This window comes from Oratosquilla oratoria, chromosome 1 (assembly GCF_046742065.1).
Source record: "Oratosquilla oratoria isolate Oo_2021 chromosome 1, ASM4674206v1, whole genome shotgun sequence".
In the NCBI taxonomy this organism is placed as follows: Eukaryota; Metazoa; Arthropoda; class Malacostraca; order Stomatopoda; family Squillidae; genus Oratosquilla; species Oratosquilla oratoria.
The window spans coordinates 7,610,903-7,613,402 of NC_134777.1; the positions used below are offsets into that span (position 1 = coordinate 7,610,903).

At 36.6% G+C, this 2,500-nt stretch overlaps 1 protein-coding gene across 3 annotated transcripts in view; it reads left to right on the top strand.

The window, feature by feature from the left end:
• Window positions 1-2,500, top strand: part of LOC143031916 (putative N-acetylated-alpha-linked acidic dipeptidase) — an 89,667-nt gene that overhangs the window by 48,637 nt on the left and 38,530 nt on the right. Inside the window, exon 1 of one of the 3 annotated variants that reach the window (XM_076196289.1) lies at window positions 1-586. This exon is cut by the window's left edge and continues 73 nt beyond it. The exons of 1 other annotated variant lie outside the window; for it this stretch is intronic. The gene's annotated coding sequence lies outside the window, so the exon portion shown is untranslated. The remainder of the gene's footprint in view (window positions 587-2,500) is intronic. One more of the 3 variants, XM_076196297.1, reaches the window with a different exon arrangement.

Genomic DNA, 2,500 nt, shown 5'->3' on the forward strand with positions numbered 1-2,500 from the left:
TACCCCCGTTTAATTCACTCCATCAAGAAATATTACTTACTTTCTACACAAAGATATGGTGAAAGACATACTTACGAAAACAAAACCATAGAAGGGGAACAGTAAACAGAATTATAAACCACTAGTGGCGAGTAGCTAGAGACGAAACGAGTGAATAGAAAACGCTTCCGAGGAAACAAAATTGGTGAATGCATCAAACTACAAGACTGAGTGCAAGATACGGCTACGAGTGTAAGGGTACACCAGGCAGTGCACAAACACAACCATAACCACAAACACAACCACGCAGCCACGCGCATGCTGATTAAGAGGGAACCACTACAAGCAACAGTGAACGAAGCGGTCTACAACCATTGCAAGCAGCAGTGAACGAAGGTGTCTACAACCTCTACAAGCAGCAGTGAACGCAGGTGTCTACAACCACTACAATCAACAGTGAACGAAAGGGTCTACAATCACTACAAGCAACAGTGAACGAGAGGCAACGAGGTAGTGAACCAAGGACTGACAAGGAAGACGAGGTTGACGTATGTGGAGGAAGCGTATGTAAGGCAGTTGATTCAAATCGACTTTAAAAACACTGAAGGTATGAATACGGGTGGTACTCTTAGACATGAGGTTCATACCTGGAATGTCAATATTTCCAAATTCACAGGCGATGAAAACACCTTAGGAGTTAATGGGTTTCTCAGTTTGATTGACACATTACTCATAAGTAAAAATAAAACAGATGAAGAAAAGGAAAATAGAAATTCTAAAAGAAAATGTAAATCCTGAGAAGGGTAGAGCTAGGCCAAGGGTTCTCAGCCTCACTTGGCCCATTCACCCCTTTCACCATTTGTCTGAATGTCATTCCCCCCTCCTTTCCAAGATTGCCTGTTTCAAAAAGTGCATTTTAAATAATATGCAAATATTACTAAAAAACCCTTTTATTTTTTTTCCAAATTAGTATATATTTTCCCATATTAGTATAATTCCAGCCCAGGTGACAGGCCAGATAGGCCAAAACCTATAATTGCTTTCCTCACCGCATAAACTGACTGTGGTCACAAATCCCCCCCAGAAAACCCAAAATTCCCCCCTGGGGGTGAATTTCACCCCTAATGACAACCCATGAGCTAGGTTTACAATAAATGTCCAGCAAATGGAAGATAACAACCAATATGAAGCTCATAAGAAGGAATTCATTAAACATTTTAAGTCAAAATATGATCAGGATCCTATCAGGTCTTTAGCTAGAATGATAAAGAGTAAAAACAAATGAAACAGACACAGAATATTTAGTAAAATTAGACAGATGTCCCCCAAATCAGGCTCGCCCAAAGTGGCTCGACAAAGAAACTGAAAAAAGTATTGCTAAAAAAGAGACAGGCTTATAAGAAATATAAGTGCTCGGGTGCATCTGATGACTATGAAAGTTATGTATCAATAAAAAACGAAAACGACAATACGAAATGATTATCGCTGATAAATCCAAAGAGAATCCCAAAGAATTCTATAGTTACATTAGAGATAAAAAGGTTGTTAGGAACATTGGTCCACTATTATCTGCTGACGGTCAACTTGAATATTCAAATGAAGGAATGTGTAATATTTTGAATAATTATTTTAGCTCTGTATTCGTAAAAGAAACACCTCAAAGTGAACTTCAAACTGAAACCTGTGAAAAGTCTAGGGTAAATTTACTCACTACGGTGAATATAACAAAAGAAAAAATTAAAAGGTGTATAGACAAACTCAAAGTTAATAAAACACCAGGGCCTGACGGTTGGCATCCAAGAATCTTAAAGGAAATCAAAAATGAGATTGTTGTATATATAAATGATATAGACCATGGACTAAAATCTACTGTTTCCAAATTTGCTGATGATACAAAACTGTGCGGAATGGCAAATGATCACTTAAACCAATTAGATATTCAAGAAGATTTAGATAAATTACAGCAATAGTCTGAAAAGTGGCTAATGAAATTTAACAAAAGTAAATGCAAGGTAGTGCACATAAGTAAAAATAACAGTAAGTACGATTACAAGTTATTTGGAAATTCGTTAACAAAAGTGAATAGTGAAAAAGATCTCGGCGTAATTATTAGTAACGATCCAAGCAGTGTATTTCAGCCTCTGAGAAATCAAATAAGATTCTAGGACTGGTTGCGCGATCTTTTGACTTCAAAAGTTCATCTCTAATTAACAAGCTATATAAATCGTTATTTTGTCCATATTTGGAATATGCTGTTTCCGTATGGTCACCGAATCTCATTAAAGACATTGACAGACTAGAAAAAGTACAACGGCGAGCCACAAAACTGATTCCAAATATCAAAAATAAATCATACGAAAATCGACTAAAACATATGAATCTGTTTTCCCCCAAAAAAACGTAGACTCAGAGGTAACTTGATATAGGTCTTTAAAATTCTAAAGGGAATTGACAACATCAAAAGTAACAAAACACTTTCACACTGAATGAGAATCAGACAAGAAACAATGGTCTCAAACTG